Source organism: Gymnodraco acuticeps, unplaced genomic scaffold (assembly GCF_902827175.1).
Source record: "Gymnodraco acuticeps unplaced genomic scaffold, fGymAcu1.1, whole genome shotgun sequence".
NCBI classification, from domain to species: Eukaryota; Metazoa; Chordata; class Actinopteri; order Perciformes; family Bathydraconidae; genus Gymnodraco; species Gymnodraco acuticeps.
Window position 1 is genome coordinate 7,899,616 of NW_022992351.1, and position 21,138 is coordinate 7,920,753.

Genomic DNA, 21,138 nt, shown 5'->3' on the forward strand with positions numbered 1-21,138 from the left:
GCCTCACTCTCTCTCAGCTGCGAGAGCTCTCGGACCAGGTCTCCAGCGTAGCTCCCCAGTCCGGGGCAGCAGCTCCAGTCAGCTCCCCAGAGAGCAGGACGAGGCCGCAGCCGCGGAGGTAAAAAAGGGCAGGAAGTCGAGCCCTCCAGAATCCCGTCCCCCTCCAAAAAATCCACCCCTTCTCAGGCTCGCCAGTCCGGGAGCGTCACTAACACACCCCTTATGGAGAGTAGCGCGGCCGGCTCCCTGCAATCCCTGGCTAGCTCCATGTAATGATAGCTATCGATGCTCGCCTCCAGGCTCTGGAAGACTCCGCCACAGGAGCTTCAACTTCCGTTGCACTCAGGTACTAGTTTTAACGAAAATGTTTGCACTCACCCTTACACAGGGTTGGGTTGTAACGGAATACATGTAACGGTGTTACGTAATCAGAAAAAGAAAAAAAAAATCAGTATATTCAGCTGGTGTTACATTTGAAAACGAGTAATCTGAGTGCAGTTACTTTCGTAAACCTGAAGTGAATACTTATTGGAATTATTGGTGGAAAGTTTCCTCACAATATGTAATATTCATTACCGGCAGAACCGTGTGCACAGCGCTGCAGCGTATCTGCGAGCGAGAGATGCAGCGTGTCCGTGAGGCCCCGCCCCGCACGCAGATGAGAGAGAGAGAGAGTTCTCTTTCAAAACATATTGGAAGGTAGAAACGGAGATGTTTAGATAAAACGTGGAAGATAACGTTTATGTAGCATTTATTTATTGTCGAAATGATGACATTTATAACGGGATCAAATCTAACTGAATGGCCTGCTGCTGCCGAATGCATGGGGCAAGTAACTGGGAAAAGTTTTAAAAGTTATTACATCGTTTCAGATAATAAATAATAATGATAATGCATTCTATTTAGGGGCGCCTTTCAAAGCACCCAAGGACACCTTACAATGCATAAACTTTTCCAAGGAAAGGTTTTAAGACTGTACAAAGAATGCAGTCTGGGTGAGTTTTTCTTTTTATGTGCGGTGCAGATGAGAGAGCTGTCCAGAATGACACTAAAATATTGTGTTTGTGCTCTTCATAAGCCATTAAAACAGTAAAATACGTGTCTCCCGTTCACCAAAACATACCCATCTGTTATGGAAAAGAAAGTATTCTAAAGAGAAAGAAGAAAGAAAAGATAAAAAGAAGAGGAAAAAGAAAAGATAAGAAGAAGAGGAAAGAGAAGAAAGGAAGTATTCTAAAAGTAATCTGCCACCGGTACCGGCGGGATTGTGGTTAGTTTCTGATGCGCAGAAGAAAAATCTGGCCCACCCTATATTTTTACAGGCCCACCCTAAAGTACATTTCTGCCTACGCTACTGGTCCGCACAGCAGCAACAACCAATCACATGAATCTCTTGCCCCCGACACACAAAGCAATAGCAATGTTAAAACTAAGTAAACTGGAAGAAAAAATAAAAAAATAAAATCCCCAACAGGCGAAAACCTACCAGTTTCACCCACTGTCTCTGCCTCCTCCCTCCATGCCTCGCTCCTCTGGTTTGTATCCCGGTAGATGAACAGAGACTGATCATACAGCACCGGGTGATTCACTACCGCCATAATGAATTTTCCCTCAAATTTTTGGAATATGAGGAAATGACCTGCGTAGTCTCTCCCAGCATACACGCGGTCTGATTGGCTAGCGCTTGTACTGGCAGATTTGCATAAACGGGATTTCATTGGCTGACGCTTCTGCCGAGGTGCCAAAAGTTGAACATTGCTCAACTTTTTGAAGCGAGCAACGCCAGCAAACGCTCTACGTCGCTTCCCAAAATACAGTTCTGCTAAAAGTGACGTCACCCCATTCAAAGTGAATGGGCAGAAGCGTTTGGAAGCTGTAACGCACGCCACCGTGTGGACGGGCCGTCACAGTGGCTCTGCGCCAGAAACATCAAAAAATAAATAAATAACTAAAAACATTCTGGAATATCACCTCTCCACTCCCATTAACATCCCTCAGCTAGCAGCTGCGCTATCTACAGATTCCGTGTTTGTTGTCTATCTCCTGTCAGGGCTCTCCCAAGGCTTCAGGGTAGGGGTCCTCCCATCTCCCACAGTGACTTTCGTAGCAAGAAACTTACAGTCAGCCGCTAAAGAACCCAACATAGTTTCCCAGCTCATCGACAAAGAACTTCTCAAAGGATATATAATCGGTCCTTTTAGCTCCTCCCCCTTCTCAGTGTTCCGTTCAAATCCCATCGGAATAGCCACACGTAAATAAAAGGCTGATTTTCGATCTGTCCGCTCCCTGCTCCGGCCCATTCTGCAGCGTCAATAGCATCATCCCTCCAGATCAGTTCTCCCTTCACTATGCCTCAGTGGATAATGCAATAAAGATGATCAAGTTCACAGGGCACGGAGCTCGGCTCTCCAAAGCGGACATTACCGATGCCTTCAAATCATCCCCATTCATCCGTCTCAGTGGAACTTGTTCGGTATTAAGTGGGAGTCCAAACTCTATCTTCGCCGTTCGCCTGACCTTCGGGTGCAGAAGCAGCCCCTGCATCTTCAATTCCTTCTCGGAAGCGCTCTATTGGATCCTGCTGAACATCGTCAGAATCCCCTCCGTCCTTCACCTACCGGACGACTTCCTCCCCATAAACCCGCCACAGGACAGCTCAGGGATCTCACTGGCCAAGCTTAAACACTGCTTCAGGAGTGAGGTGTCCCTCTCTCCAAAGAGAAAACGTTAGGTCCCGACACACGCTTAGAGTTCTTAGGCATCATCCTCGACTCCATAGACATGAAGGCGTCTCTCCCCTCCGACAAATTGCAGCGCATCCGGGACATCACCAAGTCATACTGCGAGCAACAAGTTATCACAAAACAACAGTTGCTCTCCCTTCTCGGACACCTCAACTTCGCCATGCACGTCATCCCCCAGGGGCGCTCGTTCATCTCCCGCCTCCTGGACGCAGCATCAGCGGTCGACAACCTCCATGACTGCGTTTTCTTAGACGAAGGCTGCCGCTCAGACCTTCGGTTCTGGTCCCTCCTGCTCGCCCACTGGAACGGAGTTACTTTCTTTTACGATGGCCTCGTGCGTTCCTCTGACTCAATGAGGTTCTTCACGGATGCCGCCCATCCGTGGGTTTTGGGGGTTTCTTCCAGGGAGAGTGGTTCGCAGGGTCATGGCCCCGTCAATTTTTACCTCAAGCAAGTTCTCACTAAATCCAGCCTAAAATGTATATCCTGCAAAGTCAGGTACGGACTCGGGCCACCGCACACTTCGGTGTCAGTTACAAAACAAAGAAAATAAAGAAAGAGGAAAAAGTAAAGAAGAAAAAGATATGTCCTGCGAAGTCAGGCGTGGACTCGGGCCACCGTACACTTCGGTGTCGTGGCTTCGGGCCACCGTACACTTCGGTGTCAGTTACAAAACAAAGGAAATAAAGAAAGAGGAAAAGAGTAAAGAAGGAAAAGATAAAGATATATCCTGCGAAGTCAGGCGTGGCTGAAGGCCACCGTACACTTCGGTGTCAGTTACAAAACAAAGAAAAAGAAAAATAAAGAAAGAGAAAAAGAGTAATGAAGAAAAAAAAAATATATATATCCTGCGAAGTCAGGCATGGCGGAAGGCCACCGTACACTTCGGTGTCGTAGCTTCGGGCTACCATACACTTCGGTGTCGTGGACGTTGGGCCACCGTACACTTCGGTGTCAGTTACAAAACAAAACCGTTCGACCTTCGGGCGGCGTAGTCAAGCCCTGCTAGCCAGGCAGGCGACCCGCAGGTCGTTTTCAGATAAGACCGGCACTGATTTCGGCAGTCAGAGTCTCAGCATGACCCGTAAGCTCCGGCAGTGATTCCGGCCCAATGCCGCTTACATATGTTAATCTATTATCTTTCATTCCCAGATCACCAGTCACCCCACAAGGTAAGCAACTCAGTTCATCTCAGTATTTCATACTTCACTGGTTTTGGGGATTTCATCGGAGCGGTTCTTTCCCTCCTGAATGATTATCCTGCAAACCGGGGCCTAATCGCCAAACACCATTACATTCTCCTGTTGTATTATCATGGCAATCATTTCATTCATATGACGTGTAAACAATAAATATGTAATTCTTACATCACGTCTCTCCGGTTTGAAATGAAAGCTTTAGCGCAAGTTCAATAAGGAAGACCTAACACGAGTTACTTACACGTCACTCTATGGCTCCCTTCCCCCCTCATTAAATACGAGGGCGTCACCCCTCAGCAGCCAATCGCTGCACATGCTAAATTCCTTAAATGCCTGCTCTTCCTCCCTGTCAGTTGTCATTGCAGATGATCACACGCAACCCGCCTCCACCCCTCTCGCCTCCTGTCTCCTTCAGGACAAAGCTAAACCTTCCTCCTTCAGACCGGTCTCACCTACTCATCACCACCACCAGTGTCTAGACCCCGGGGATTTCATCGGAGCGGTTCTTTCCCTCCTGAATGATTATCCTGCAAACCGGGGCCTAATCGCCAAAAACCATTACATTCTCCTGTTGTATTATCATGGCAATCATTTCATTCATATGACGTGTAAACAATAAATATGTAATTCTTACATCACGTCTCTCCGGTTTGAACTAGATTTGTGTGTGTAAAAGGATGGACACTTGTTGAAGCATTATTGGATTTTTTTGCAATCCAGGACGTATTTCTTTCTTGTTTCTTGCGTAGGGTGGGCTCCCAGGTGTCTGAAAACGTTTTGAGTATCTAAATGTTTCCAGTAGAAGAATTTAACCTCTGAGCTCTAAAGGAGAGTGCTTTTCATTAATCAGTAAGAAACTGGGCCTGCACTCGTGTCACGAGCAAACACACTAATAAACGCATATGGGAATACTACACACATACACTTAGTTATAAGCTGCCATGATGATTCATGAGGACACGGTGCGGGATCATTCCCCTAAAGGCCGGACTCTGACCTCTTGACCCCTCCAGTGGCAGTTTACTTCTCCCTCAGCAAGGTCACTTCCGTACAGTTGTCTGTCCTCTTCTTCCTTCACCTCAGGTTGTCCCATCCATCGCTCCTCACCTTCTCCTCACCTCTACTCTTTGCCCTCTGCAAATTGCATCATGAAGTTTCCTTCCCAGCTGCTACTCCTATACTCAGAGAGGATGCATAACAAATAGAATTGATACAAATGATGACCTCCTGGAGTGTTCTTTGAAATTCTATGCAAGAATACACAGTTACTCATTAATTTAACATGTAACTTCATGCACCTGCTTCTTTCATTATGTTGACTGACTTGATAGACGAACTGAACATGTCATTACATTTTGGACATTTGCATTTCAAGATTTTAGATTCAAAGGCTTTATTGCCATATGCACAGAAGCTACGGTGTAGAAATGGCAATGAAAATCTTGAGTCCCAAGCTCCTCCAACTTTGCAACATTGGTGTAGCGGCCAAAATCCTATAGAACTAAAACAGCCGCCGAGGCACTAGTTAGCGGATCTTACGCAGGGCAATGATCATCCAAGTCCAGACAAGAACCTCCATTTGTGCATTTTATTCCAATAATAAAGAACAATGAACAGGTTTCCTAGATCTCTTTCCTTAAGCCTTTCCTATGGCTTTCCTTTGTGTGGCTTGAAACACCCTGGTAAAAAACCGTTTGCCTACTAGTGCTCTGGCTCCCACCACCCACCTGTCTCCAATATATACAATTACACCAGGTGCTCTAATCACCCAGTGCCCAAAACATGCCTTCAAAATAAAAGCATAGAAACTACTTTAATTTATGACGCTAACTAAGAATACATATAAATAAATGATAATAATAAACACTATAAACAGCAAGAAAATAAATGTTAAACTATTAAATAATATAAAGAGATATATATATATATATATAGCTCCAACAATTGGTATAGGACACAAAACAATTAAACACTTTTTTTTAAAAATAATGACAGCGCAAGAAGAAACAGTAGAATAGAATAGCGCAGATGATGTTGCAAGGCCAATGTGCAAGTAATGCAGAAGAAAACTAAATACATGTCAGTGAAACAAATAAATGCAAGAAGCTAAATAATGCAGACCATGTGTAAGTGACACTTTTTAACATAAGAGCATCATCTATTTCCTGTTTTCATCTAGGCTACTTAAAGGTAGAGTAGATAAGAATGGAGAAACCAGCTCGAGTGCGCTAGAATTTGAAAGTACGCAGCCGAAAAAAATCTGCCCCTTCCTTCAGACTTCCTTACAGAGCCCCTCCTCCAACACACACGAACGCGCACATGACCAATGAGAGCACGAGATATGTTTGTGCACGAGATGGAAGGCTGACAGGCAGGTAGGCCATCCAGTTATTTTAGCCGGGCCGGCTCAGATGATTGGTCGTGCTTTTTACAGCGCCACGGCTTCCACAGATGAAATAGTTTAATGTATTTATTGTCAAAGCATTTAATGTATTTATTGCTATCAGGATGTTAAGAGCATTCCATGGAATATAACAAAAAGTGTTTCTGAAGAGAATTACCTACCCCACCAAGGGCTTTGATAACTTACTGTTTTGAGCACTTTTGCTTTGGAATATTTCCATTTAACTCCACATTCTACTTCTACTCTGCATAATTTCAGCGGGAAATATGTACTTTTGACCCCACTACATTAATTCAGTCATTTAGAGTTTTAATAATCGTTTCTTTACAGATTTTATTTTTTATTTAAAGAAATAATGATATAATGAAAAAAAAAAATATTTTACCTGATCGATTTACGTATATTTTATTTCCAGGTATTTAAAGGGATGGATGAAAGTACAATTCTTCTTCTCTGGTGAGTGTAGGCTGCACCTCATCATCCTAGACTGAACAGTTCAAACATGATAGGAACAAATGTGTCTAAAGTTAAATCTTCCCCTCTTAAATCCGTGGTCATTCATCACTTTAATCCTTTAAAACCCTTCCTCACCTCGGAGTCAGGGCATGAGCAGGAAGATACATATTTCACAACAAAACACGGGGTCCAGCCTCTGATGAGCTTAGTGCTGTCAGCATGTTGGCTGTGAAACTGTCCAGTTCCTTTGTTCTGCAGACGGACCGCTCCGACAGATACGCGGGACGTAGTCTTGTTAGTGATAAACATAAAGACGGAGGGGAAAAGGAGAGAAAGGGACAGAATAAAATAAACTAGATTAAGGGGATTATAGAAACATGTGGTTTTCCACATGGTGATCTTAATGAAATCTAAGAAATATGTATATAGATATAACGTCAATAAGTAATTCTTTTTTGTATCCAATCAGATTAAATCTGCCAATAACAAAATCTCACTTGTTATGTTGTTGCTATGTTGTTTATCACAATCTCAAATCTTTTAAAAATGTAGCAACTGAGCATAATACAATTTGTCATTTAAAAGAGTCAAACAAAATGACCTTCCTGCTGATGCAATTGTTTCATTTACCATATTTCTGCAATTGTGTGACAGCTAATTCATATGACACCGCAGTGATAAAACAATAAAATAATTCAGATGTGGCTCAATAACATTTAAAACGTGTCGTATCACAAGACTAAATGCCCCAGCCACAGGTAAAGTGCACATTTAATAACACACACACACACACACACACACACACACACACACACACACACACACACACACACACACACACACACACACACACCACACACACACACACACACACACACACACACACACACACACACACACACACACACACACACACACACACACACACACACACACACACACACACCACACACACACACACCACACACACACACACACACACACACACACACACACACACAGCAGATCTCTTGTGGTGAAATGTAGTGCTCCAGCTTCGTCTTTATTCTTGATATGTAGTAATAATAATAATTCCACCAATATTTTACATCACAATTTGTCACAATTTTTTTTTGCAGTGCTCAGCCCGAAAAGCTGTGTCTTTTCCAATAAAATCTAAATTGCATCATGGGATGTGTAGGCATTTTGAAACTTGGCCCAAAAAAAGGAACAAAAAGTCAACATATCCAAGACGTCTTTATGGAAGTGCAATAGAAAAAATACTCTTTTATGGGGAGTAGGCCGAATGTTAGCAGATGTAAAGAGATGAAGAGTGAGGTATGAGGGGGAAGGGGTGAGTCAGGGTGGAAGGGTAATAAGGGTTCAATGAGAGGCATGGGTAATAAAAAGCCATGGAGGGGAGCGGTGAACAGGTGCTGGCCATGTGTGATACAGAATTAAAGCAGTGAAATCACACACTCACATTCTGAATCTCTGCTTCTCCCACACACACAAGCTGTTGGACCAAACACAGCACAGGTCTGCAGGGTCATGTGTGTGTGGGTCCTTTTGTATGTTTGCATTGTGTGTGTATGTGGACTTCGTGAGAGACGATGCATGAGGAGTGAGATTGAAAGGTTCCAAATTCCTGCATTGCTATGGGGAGTCTTCTCAATTATTTACCCTTATTTACCCATGCTTTTATTCTGAAACACACACAGACTCTAAGATTCCCTGACACAACAAACACTCTTCAACCTGTTTGTCTGTAGTGGAAACAGCAACCCTTGGCCTAAAGCAAACATAAATGTGATATTAATCTTAAACTAAAAGCAATTCTTAACCATTCCTTTGAGCTGATCTTTGAGGGAGGAAGAATTTTTTTATCTCTTAAACATTACTTATTTTATTTTACATTGCTCCAGAAAAGAAAGCAGGTGTTGTTTGAAGTCATGACACAAGAGTGGATTGTACAAATAGGTTTATTGTGTTACCTTACTGTCAATCACTAACCACTTTATGGCCTGGCTCGGTTTACGGTAAAACAAAAAGAGCTGCAACTGCTTTACTGAAACACATTTAACATTTTCACTTTTTCCGTTTGCATTTTCACTTTAATACTTAAATAAGTGTGTGGCCCATAGCAGTTCAACCATTACAGGGCTGTCATTGGATATTGATGAAGGTGCAGAGACTTTCGTCCCAAAAATACATGTCTGTGCACTAGTGTGTGTCCTTTTCTGTGCAAAAATTGCTTTTATTCATGTGTCTGTGTATCTGTGCAGCCAATAAGCTACTACAGCAAAATTGGTCAGGCCATATTAGATTATTAATGCACAGAGTCAGTATCAGAGAGCTTTTCAAAGACACTGTTTTGGTTAAAAACAAACTGCCTTGTGTCATTGTGTTTGTGAGGGCTGAATTTACACTTAGAAAATGCACCCAAGCATACAAAAAAAAAAACACACACACACACATTCATTTTGACTGACTGCATGAAGAGGATCGCAGGAAATGACGACAGAACAGCTAAAAAAGACATCTCACACCGTGTCAGATTTTGGTTATTTTGGGGAGGTCGAGATAAATCATATTGTTTGGTGGATGCAGTTTGAACCAGAGTAACAGCATGGTGTCAGCCAATAAGACAGATGTTTATTTCCATTCAACTCTCTGGTTGGTCTGGTGTCTTGCCTCTGTTGCATTCACTGAACACGGGAAATTACATTTCTGCCGTCCTCTCATGATGTGGTTCAGGTAAAGCATGGTTAATGTATTATGTTATTGAGGAAGAATTGTCCGGGGCTACAGAAAAAACATTCGGGGCTTTGGTCCTGTATAATAACGTCATATTAAATGCAGTCATTTGGTCTTTAGCAACAGCTTGTGAGAGCAGTGCATTCATCTGTGTTCGTTTTAATGCCAGTTTGTTGACGGCCTGTGTGTTGATGGGACTTCTCATGCTCCCTAAATGTTTCCCCTGCCTTTCGCCAGTTCTTAAATCCTCCTTTCACAAAACTCCCATCCCTGATCTTGTCTGCACTGGCTTCTTTTTCTATAGAAGAGCAACAGAAGAAGAACACCGCATTATCACTTTCTCTTATATAGTGAAACTTTTTATAGACTGCTTACACTAAAATGCTAACTCAAAAATAGTAACTCAAAATAAAACGTTTGTATTGATTTGTTTAGTGAACTTTTTGGCATTGCAGTTACAACTCTCCGCCAACAGATGGGGGTGCTGCAACCCCCTCAGCACCCCCCCTTCCCGCGTCCCTGCCCACAATGCCCCTTTCACACCAACGCGGTTCCAGGGCCGGTTCAGAGCTGGAGCTTGAAAAGCACAAATTTTCCTGTTCACACCGCAGCGGAGCCGCCTCTAAGCTCTGGAATCTGGTTCGTTTCAAGCACCAAAATGTTGTCGGTCTAGAAATCAAGCACCGCATACGTCACGCTTACGTCGGAGTCGGGGGCAGGGGCATCAGTTTTAATGTTATACCATAATTAATGCTGCAAAGCTGGGTATTTTGAGCTTGGCGCATGCAGAGGCTAACAACAGCTAGCTCTAACGCCATCGAATAGGACGTATGTTTATCTTCTTTCTCCTACGGAATCGTCGTTGAAGTTGATGATGATGATTGTAAAGAACTTTTGAATGTAGCATGTAACGACTGTAGAGTTGGTAGTAAAGTCACCCCATTTCTTCCACTTCGTTTCGACAGAGCAAAACCAAAACGAGTAGCGCTTCAATAGGTCATTGTTGTTGTTGTTGATGTGAGGGGTTTCCACGCGGTTTGGCTTTATGAAGCAGGCACGCAAACGGTTACGTCATGACGCAAATGATGGCACAATGACGCAGCACCAGTCGGGCTCTGAGCGGTGTGAACAGAGCGGGAGCTGAACCGAAGAACCGGTTCGGAACCAGAAAAGCTCTAGCACGGAGCAAGAACGGGAAAAGCCTTGGTGTGAAAGGGGCATACGTGTTGTGGTGCTATTCCTTTGGTCTGGATCTGTGAGCTAACCACGCCCCATTCATTTGAATATAAAAAATGGAATGTGGCATTATGAAATAAAAGTCTCTTGAAATAAATAAATGTGGGATTATGAAATTAAAGTCCCATGAAATAAATAAATGTATATTTAAATATACATTTATTGCCTTATTTATTTATTTCAGAATGTATTTCATAACCTTATTTATTTATTTCATAGGCATATTTATATATATATATGAATTAATTTATTAATTTATTTAATTTTGGCGTAAACGGCATTCCATAGACCGGAGCCTTCAGTCATTTGCATTTTGCAGTTGGTGTTTTGAAATCTATTGTTGTTTAAATAACTAAGACATTTCTTCCAATCTTTATTTACTGAACGCATTTGCGTAAAATAAGAAAATATACATTTCATGTTCAATTTTTTATACATTTGTATTGAATGGATGCGTGCTCTTTTCCATTGCATCCATAACACTTTTACAATACAGAGGACTCTCGGGGGGAGGGCAATGCTGGTGGGGCGATTACAAATGAAAGTGAAACTGTAGCTCTCGCAGTTCTGCCAGTAGGGAGGAATAACGAAGCACTTAGAAGAGGAAAGTCTGCATTAGAAAATAACGGTTAAAGGATTTATTCCTCACATGCACTGGTAAGAAGGATGCCTTTTGTTTATTTCTTAAACGGCCTACTTGTAGCCTATGTGTAGGCTATCTGTTTTTTTAATAACTTGCTTTCATGTATGTTTTGCCGCATTTCTATAGATATGACAAGCTGTGCATGGTCTATGTAATAGTCCTTTATGCTGTATAATTGACCACATGTCATGGAGTGTAGTAAGGTATTGCGGTCAAGCCAGCCTCCACTCCGGAAATTACAGTCAAGCCAGCCCGCACATTGTATTGCGGTGCGCGAATATCCTATGCATTACGGTAGGGGCCTGGAAAAACTGCCTTCAGAATAAAAGCGCTTACTTGGTCAATAACAAATATACCTAAAAAACATACCAAACATATTCATATACTGGAGCTTAAATTAAGAAATATGTACTATATAATGTGATCAATAATTATTTAAAACAAACTACGTATAACTACCACTTTATAACTGAGTGAATGTAAGGAGTTTCAAAATAAAATACTTTTGAAATCTCATATATGGGCTATCGTCCATCTGTTTTTAGATAAGAATAAATAAAAAACTGTCAATTATAAAAGACGTATTTCACTCCAGGGTGATAGCAGCACACCCCAAATAGTCACTTAGAGAATATCAGGATAATCTGATGTAGAGTTTCAAAATAAAAGACCTTTGAAGTCTCATACATGAGCCATCATCCCTCTGTTTTTAGATAAGAATAAAACAAACACTCTCCAGTATCAAAGACGTATTTCACTTCAGGGTGATAGCAGGACACCCCATCTAGTCACTCAGAGAGAATCGGGACAATCTGATGTAGAGTTTCAAAAATAAAATACCTTTGAAGTCTCATATATGAGTTATCATCCCTCTGTTTTTAGACAAGAATAAAACAAAAACTCTCCAGTATCAAATACTTACTTCACTTCAGGGTGATAGCATCACTCAGAGAATATCAGGATAATCTGATGTAGTTTTTAAATAAAAGACCTTTGAAGTCTCACATATATTTATAAAAACCTATGATAAAAACAGAGGGATGATAGCTCATATATGAGACTTCAAAGGTCTTTTATTTTGAAACTTTACATCAGATTGTCCTGATATTCTCTGAGTGACTAGATGGGGTGTCCTACTATCACCCTGAGGTGAAATACGTATTTGATACTGGAGAGTTTTTGTTTTATTCTTGTCTAAAAACAGAGGGATGATAACTCATATATGAGACTTCAAAGGTCTTTTATTTTGAAACTCCTTAAGTTTTACATTCACTCAGTTATAATGTAGTAGTTATACGTAGTTTGTTTTAAATCATTATTGATCACATTATATAGTACATATTTATTCATTTAAAGGTGGGGTAGGTCATTTTGGAGAAACCAGCTCGAGTGCGCTAGAATTTGAAAATACACAGCCGGAAAAAATCTGCCACTTCGTTACAGAGCCCCTCCTCCAACACACACGAACGCGCACATGACCAATGAGGGCACGAGATAAGTTTGTGCACGAGATGGAAGGCTGACAGGCAGGTAGGCCATCCAATTATTTTAGCCGGGCCGGCTAAAATGATTGGTCGTGCTTTTTACAATACTACAGCTTCCACAGATGACATTTTTTTATGGATTTTTTGTCAAAGCACTTAAGATATTCATTGCTATCGGGATGTTAAGAGCATTCCATGGAATATAACAAAAAGTGTATCTCGAGCAGGTTTCTCAAACTTACCTACCCCACCTTTAAGCTCCAGTATATGAATATGTTTGGTATGTTTTTTTAGGTATATTTGTTATTGACCGAGTAAGCGCTTTTATTTTGAAGGCAGCTTTTCCAGGTCTCTACCGTAATGCATACTATTCGCGCACCGCAATACAATGTGCGGGGTGACTTGACTGTTTCTTCCGAAGTGGAGGCTGGCTTGACCGCAGTAATAAGGTATCCGTAGACCTTTCTATGAGGCAACTTTATTTACCTAACAGGTCTTCAGCCAGGCAGGCCTACTTTTAGATGCAGGCTTACATATACACTAGGCCTACTACTACTCACTATCACTCCGCGCCACATCAGTAACATCCTGACATGTGCGCGGCACTATATACTAGTCTATCTATATACGCCACATGCTTGCATACAAGTTGCACTTCTCTATACTCGAACGTATTGCTGATCGCCTGATGGTGTCTGAAAATTTGCTCACAATGCCTTTGTCTTTACCTTTTGAGATAATTTGCTGTGAACCTTATCTTTTATAATGTAAACCATGGGGTGTCAAACTCAATGCCTGCGGGCCGGATGTGGCACGCAAGAGCTTGCAAAGAATATAATTCTAATGGAGCCTCGCAGCCGCGAAACTAGCGCAAGATGATCGATGAGATATGATGAGGATAACTTAATCTCACAAATTCATGGGATTTATGTAACAGTAAAACAGATAAATGTAAGTGTGCATCCACATACAGTATTTTGTGTCTACCATATATCAATGCACAACCATGTGTTTATGTTACCAAACTCATTTTTTAAATAAATTGTGCTGTTGGTGTAATTGTTGAATATTTGCTTGCAATTATTTGCCCTAGACCTCTGCTTTCAGATGTAGTTATTACCAAAACCAATAATATCCAATACAGACGCAATAATGTAATATAATACATTATTTTATATTTATTATATATATTTAGATATGTTTATTTATATAGTCTTAAAGTTACAACCGGCCCTTTGTATGCAACCATAATGCTGATGCGGCCTGCGATGATATTGTAGCGTTTGACAAAGGGAGTCGGAAACAGGCTTCAAGTTATTGGGGTTTTAATAACTCCTTTGTTCACACACGTTCACAGGTTACATGTTACATGTTACAGGTTGCATGTTCATCCTCACACTGAACTCTACACCCCAACTCACACACATATATGGCAGGGTCAACATCACCACTTCCTCGCCCTCCCCCCTCTGCTCCCCCAACCACAGGCCCACACCCCGACCAGCATCACTGTGCAGCTCCGTGATTGGCAGAGAGACGGGGGATGCTTGAGTGACACACTCAGCACCCTATACAGCAGGGGTGCCCAACCAGTCGATCGCGATCGACCGGTCGATCGTGGGGAGATTCCCAGTCGATCGCGAGATGTGTCTAAAAATAGAACAACAATATTCTGTTTTATCGTTAATGTCCTGTACCATAATCTTCCTGTGCCAGAATAATGCACTTGAAGGCATCAAAGCTTTGTGATTGGCCGGCGTGACCCCATGTGTCTGGGCGTGGCTGGTGAGCAGTGGGCAGTGCACTAGTTCGCTAACGTTGTCCGTGTCAACAGGAGTGACAGTCCGCACACACAAAAGACCGCAATTATGGCAGAAGCAAAACATATATAATTTTCACTCCGAGTGGGAGGATGATTATTTTTGTATCTATTCCAATTCAAAGTCCATCTGTCTCATCTGCAATGCGAGCGTGGCTTTATCGAAGAAGGGTAATTTAGGAGCGGCATTTCAAAACAGTGCACAAACGCTACGAGACGGAATTCCCTCCTAATTCTGCCCTACGCTCCCAAAAGGGGAGGGGCCTGAAAGGACAGCTAAATGCACAGCAGTCCATTTCCACCAGGCCCAACAACAAGAGCAAGGCTGCTACCAGAGCATCTTATCGTGTCAGTCACGTTCTTGCGAAACACACGAAGTCTTTCAAAGACGGCGAAGTTGTGAAAGAAGCATTCCTGGAGGCTGCCGATGCGTAATACAAATAACAGTAGCATTTCAACAGGTTTTTGATATGATAAAAACTCCAGTTAGATACCGTTATTAATCATCTGTACATTTGAGTTTGTTTGAACTTATTCATTATAATTATTGTACAAAATGGTATAAGAATGCAAACATTAAGATCTGTTCTGTTTAAATTGATTATAGTCTATTATCAATTCAGGTTAAGAAACTAGTGTTGCTTGCATCCTATTTTAAAGGCATTTATTTTTATACTCGACTAAAATGCAACAAAAAAAGGGTTTGATTCTATTAATTTTGTCTTTTTTATTGTACTGTTGCAGCAGATTCCTGAGTAGCTTCAGATCAGAGTTGTCTTATTAGTAAGCCTCATTTATACTTTTGTAGCAACACTATTTTTATATAATGGCAAAGAAAGGGTTCAGAGTCTTTTCTTTTTGTCCTGTGTCATATGTGGCAGCACTGTTCAATGTTTCTTGAAAACATTACCCACTGTAGTGTGACATGTGAATAAACTCCAACTCTGTATCAACAACACTGTTGTGTAACTTCAGTTAAATACTTGTATGTGTGTAGATTAGAAAGAGGTAAGATAAAGGATCTGCAGTATTTTATGAAGTATTAATCGTACAAAGGTCAGTTTTATACAAGTAGAAGTGTGTATTTACCTGGTCGTAGGCTGTCAGTAATGGCTACGCCTCTCTATTTGGACTGGTAGATCTCGGCAGACTGGCAACTTTAAAAGTAGCTCTCGGTTCAAAAAAGGTTGGGCACCCCTGCTATACAGGGTCGCTACACTACCCCCCTACTACAAAGTTCCTCGCCCACGAGGAACACATAAAACCTGGCACAAAAATCTATAACTAAACACTGTTAGTTGAACAAGGAAGGTCTGGGTGGACTACCATCCCTTCCAGTGAGACCAGGGCGCATTCTTGCCCTCTACAGGAACCGAGGGGTCTCACTATAAACTTTAACCAAACAAAGTCTCTGAACCGACTCGGGGGTCGTGTCTGCCTTCTCGGCAGGGGGGCTGGGGTAACGGGGACAGGGGGTGCCGGTTCTGGTCCAGGCGGGGAAAAAGGGAAGAAGGTGGGGGGAACTCAGTCACTGACGGGGGGCTGCTGCTCTGCTCGCAAGTGGGACCTGAGTGGGGGTGTCGAGGGGGAGGCTGTGGGCCCCGGTGTCCCTTGGGCATGTGGAGAAGCGACTCCTCTGTACGGAGCCAACCTGTCTCTGTGGAGCACAACTTTTCTCCCCTTGGGAGGCAGCTGCACCCTGTAGATAATGGGAAACTGTTGCAGCGGAGCCCCTTACGAGCCATACAAGGGTCACAGCGGCGACAGAAGTCTACGACATCCCTCCGGCACTGCCCCCAGTAGCAGCCCTGGCGAAGGCGGCGGACACTCTCACGGCCCGTCCACACAGCAGCGTTAAAAAAATCTTCCAACGCTTCTGCCCATTCACTTTGAATGGGGTGACGTCACTTTGCCTCACTTTTCGCCGAACTGCATTGGGGGAAGCAAAGCGGAGATTTCCAGGCATCTCACGGCCCCTACACACGGCGGCGTGCGTTGCCGCTTCAACGCTTCTGCCCATTCACTTTGAATGGGGTGACGTCACGATTCGCCGAACTGCATTGTGGGAGCAAAGCGTAGCTTTTCTCGCGGTGCTCGCTGCAAAAGTAGAGCAATGTTCTACTTTTGCCGCCTCGACGGAGGCGTCAGCCAATCAAATCCCGCGTATGCAAATCTGACATTACAAGCGCTAGCCAATCAAACCGCGTGTATGTTGGGAGAGCCAGACCGCAGTTATTTCCCATATGACAAAAAATGGAGGAGAAATTATCGTGGCGGTACTATATGACCAGTCCCTCTTTACATACAGGGATACAAACCGGAGGAGCCAGGCATGGGGGGAGGTGGCAGAGACAGTGGGTGAAACTGGTAGGTTTTCGCCTGTTTGGGGAGTTTATATCCAGTTTACTTCGTTTGAATGGACAGCTAGCAAGCATAGACAGTATATTTAGCCAGCATGGATGTAGCATGAATGCTTTGCTTTGTATGTCCGGGGCGGGACATTCATGTGATTGGTTGTTGGTCGCGTTGCTCGCGTTGACTCCCCAAGCTCAAGACACGCCCACCGCCAAGCGCTAACGCACGCCGCCGTGTGTAGGCTCCGTTACGGCCCGTCCACACAGCGGCGTGCGTTGACGCTTGCCGGCGGGCGTGTCTGACACTCGACCGAAAACCAATCACATGAATCTCCCGCCCCTGACACACAAGCAGCGGTTTGATTGGCTAGAGCTTGTACTGGCATATGATTCGATTGGCTGACGCTTCTGCCGAGGCGTCAAAAGTTGAACATTGCTCAACTTTTGCAGCGAGCTACGCCAGCAACGCTCCGCATCGCTTCCCACGATGCAGTTCGGCTAAAAGTGACGTCACCCCATTCAAAGTGAATGGGCAGAAGCGTTGGAAGCTTCAACGCACGCCGCTGTGTGGACGGGCCGTCAGGCTTCAAAAGTTGAGCAATGTTCAACTTTTGAAGCTGAGGTGGAAGCATCAGCCAATCAAATCCCGTTTATGCAAATCTGACAGTACAAGCGCTAGCCAATCAAACCGTGTGTAAGCTGGGAGTGACATAATAGTTAATTTTCTATATTCCTAACAAAATGGAGGAGAAATTAGTTATTACGGTAGAAAATCACCCGGTTCTTTATGACCAGTCCCTATTAACTTACCGGGATACAAACCGGAGGAACCAGGCATGGAGGGAGGTGGCAGAGACAGTGGGTGAAACTCGTAGGTTTTCGCCTGTTTGGGAATTTTATATCCAGTTTACTTCGTTTTAACATTGCTAGCAAGCATAGACAGTATATTTAGCCAGCATGGAATGTAACATAAAATAGCACCATAGACATTAATCTCATAAATGTTCATCATAGCCCTTCCCGCTGACACTTTACCTGTGCCACATCATAGACTATATGCATCACATTATGTGGAGAAGAACCGGGGTTTTTTGCTCTGTCTTTCGGGGGCGGTAGATTCATGTGATTGGTTGTTGGTCGCGTTGCTCGCAAAAAATCCCCAAGCTTCAGATACGCCCACCTCCAAGATATTTGTAACGCTGCTGTGTGGACGTACCGTCAGTGATGCCAAAGTGCCCAGTGCCTGCCATTCCATGCATGGCCATGAGTACAGCCTCTTGCAGACCACCACCTGCCATCTCTTCTCCCCCGTTGCTGGCTCCTTCCACGCACGCTGTAGTACACCCTGACACAGACGCAGAGCCTCACACTGAGACCACAGCCCCTTGGTTGCTTTGGAGAACACTGCCACTTCCTCCAGTAGGGGGGTAAAAGTCAGGGAGAGGTCTGAACAGCGTGATGCATGTTAGCCGCTAGCATGCGGCTACCAAGCCTGCTGGGGTGGATTCCATCAGTGCCGAAGAGGGCGGGTCGGTCCCAAAATAGATTGAAATTGTCAATAAAACCAACATTGGCAGCTCTGCAGGCAGATTGGAGCCAGGTGTGGAGGCTGAGGATCCTAGTGAAACGCCCTGCTCCACGGCCCAGCGTTGGGATCGGACCTGAGATAAAAACCGACTTTTCACAGCTCTGTAAAAGAATAAAAAAATTCTTTAAATCCTTTTTTGTCAGCTCCGACTGCTGGCGGGCTGTATCGTTAGACCCTTGGAAGGGCTAACTATTGTGGTATATGAATCTCAAGCCTTTCTTGCTAGCTTGTAAGGTTAACATACTAATTTATACACATTTTTGTATAGTTTGAATCTTTATCACACCATATGTGTACCAAGCGATTAGTGATATGGTTATTCATTAACCCTCTGGAGTCTAAGGGTATTTTCTCGATTTTTAGATGTTTCCTTAAATCACCTTTAAAATGTATTTGTTATAACATGGCACCCCATGTTACATATCAAAATGTTCAGGACAGTCTCTGATCTTGCTAGAAATGCAAGTCACTCACCTTAGAGCACTGTTTGATGAGATAATTAGCTTTAAAGCTGAACATTTGACATCCGTTCTTTGGACATTTTGAAAACTCTTGTGAAAACACAGATTCACTCATGTCATCCAATTTTTTTGGCGTTTAGATTTGGTTTAGCAAAGTTCTAGGTTCACAAACGTAGTGAAATATATGAATTACACTGTATATAAATGTGTAATTCATGTCTAAAATGAAAATAATTAAATTTGAATTTTGAGTAAAATAGGTGTTTATCACTCTTCTTTCACCACAGCATCCACTGAGATACATTATGACTGAATAATTACTTCATATTACATACCAAGGCTCATGTGATGTGTACAAATACAAATTGAGCATTAGAACTTTTTTTTTCAACCAACAATTTATTATAGATATGTTTTTTTTCAACCAACTATTTATATAAATATAAGAAACTGGAAAATCTCACTATTTACAATATTGAACATCAGAACTTTCAACCAACTATTCATTATACATGTAAAGACAGTGTCAAAGTCTTTGTCCGTCTTCCAAGACAGTGGGTCTGGCTGCTGTAGGTGGGGGGTCACGTGTGCTACGAGAACTCCACGAGACCTCCACACTGGCTGGGTTGATGGTGATGGCTGTGGTGGATGCTTTGTGCTTAGGTGTATCTTGACCTGGTGGCAGCCACAGATGGAGGTGGAGGCAGCTGTAGTGATGCTGGTCCTCCGGTCCTTGGTGGTGATGGCTCTGGTGAAGGCCCTTGAGCCACGGTAGATCTTGACCTGGGGGCAGGCACAGATGGAGGTTCTGGCTGCTGGATAAACGCCGCCTGTGGGCCACTATGCCCAGGCAGATGTGAATCCTCTCTGTAAAACTAATTCAAATGTAGGACAATAATTACTACTCATTTCATTACAATAAAGTTCTAGTAAAATGTTGCTCAAGCACAGATAACAATGCACACATAAAAAGAAAGTTTGGCAGGTGGGACAGGAATCTTTCTCTCTCTCTCTCTCTCTCTCTCTCACACGCAGGTATTTCCAGTTACTTTACATTCAGTATAAAATCACAGACATGCATATACATACATACATCTGATAATAAACTCTCATCTGTACAGGACAGTATGGTAAAAATCACAGGCACACATATATATATACACATATAGATCTATGACAAAGTCTAACCTGTACAGAACAGTATGATAAAATAATCGATGGCAAAAACATGTCTATAGCCACTGTAAATGTCTCCGTTGTAGGACGAATAAAGGATTATTTGAATCATCTACACATATAATCTCACTTTTACACACCAAAATAACGTTTACACATAAAACACATTAACACAGAGTAAACGTTGCTAATGGAGAGTCTATTTTGTCCCAAGAAAAAGTTAATGACTATCGATAAAAAAAAGATCAATAAACCCACTGTTCATTTTCGTGGTATTCAGTTCACTATTACTGATATATTTACACTTACCCATGTCCAAATGGATCCTTGTTGTCCCTGTATATTACTTCTTCAGAAGAGTTGAAGCCTTCAGGTTCCGAGGCTCCATCTTCACTGCTGCTAGCAACAAAAATCTCTAGCGAAGTGGTTTATGTTTTTTTTTCTTGGTGGGCAGGTCCTTAGTGATTTCTCGAGTGTCCATTGGTCATTTCAGACAAACATGGCTGCCGGCCGAGATTTCCTTGACGGACACACCAATCCACCAATCCCACACAGTGTAACGCAGAGTCAAGCTGCTTTGAGCAGCCCTATTGGCTGCTGTGAGTCGAGTAACGTCTCACAGGAGGTACCGCTGGAAAGCTACACTTCCAGCGATTCCGCGGATATCTGAATCATATTTCTAATCCTTATATGATTAAATACGTCAAATATGCGCACCTCGAAGAACCGGCTCGTCCACCGACTACAGAGGGTTAACCACTGACTTAGAGTCACAAGATGTTAGATGTTAGTATAGACATAATTCCTTATTTGTCATTTATACATACATCAGGAGAAC

General features: G+C 42.9%; 1 protein-coding gene across 14 annotated transcripts in view; it reads left to right on the forward strand.

Moving 5' to 3' along the window:
* The first annotated feature begins 11,307 nt into the window (after nt 1–11,307).
* LOC117541890 overlaps nt 11,308–21,138 on the forward strand; it is a 29,977-nt gene continuing 20,146 nt past the window's right edge. For 10 of the 14 annotated variants that reach the window (XM_034209176.1, XM_034209182.1, XM_034209186.1 and 7 more), the window contains exon 1: nt 11,308–11,432. The gene's annotated coding sequence lies outside the window, so the exon portion shown is untranslated. Of the gene's footprint in view, nt 11,433–13,282; nt 13,352–20,882; nt 21,087–21,138 lie in introns of those variants that run through there. The other 4 variants (XM_034209180.1, XM_034209177.1, XM_034209181.1 and 1 more) reach the window with 4 other exon arrangements.